A 484-nucleotide genomic window follows, 5' to 3' on the forward strand; every position below is an offset into this window, starting at 1 on the left:
TTTCGTTACCATTATTACTATTATTTTATTATCATTACTACTACTATTGTTATCATTATTATTATTTTTATCAATATTACAACCATTGTTATTATTATCATGATCATTAATATTATCATTATTGTTGTCATTATGATTATCGTTATTCACATCAGTATTATCATTTTCATTTTAAATGCTATTATCGTTATCGTCTTAATTATCATAATTATCATCATTATTTTATCATAGTTATTGCATTTATTTTCATCATTGTTATTATTATCATTTTTATTGTTATCACTATTAACATCATCAATTATATTTTTTTACATTATGTTTGTTGTTATTAGTATTAATATTATCATTATTACTAGTATTATCTTTATCATTATCGTTCTTTTTATTAATATTATTATTTTTATCACTATCAGTATTATTGTTATTATCATTGTTATTGTCATTATTACTGTTATTATCATTTTCATTATCCGTTTTATTATTC

The sequence above is a fragment of the Penaeus monodon genome, chromosome 1 (genome assembly GCF_015228065.2).
Source record: "Penaeus monodon isolate SGIC_2016 chromosome 1, NSTDA_Pmon_1, whole genome shotgun sequence".
Classification (NCBI taxonomy): Eukaryota; Metazoa; Arthropoda; class Malacostraca; order Decapoda; family Penaeidae; genus Penaeus; species Penaeus monodon.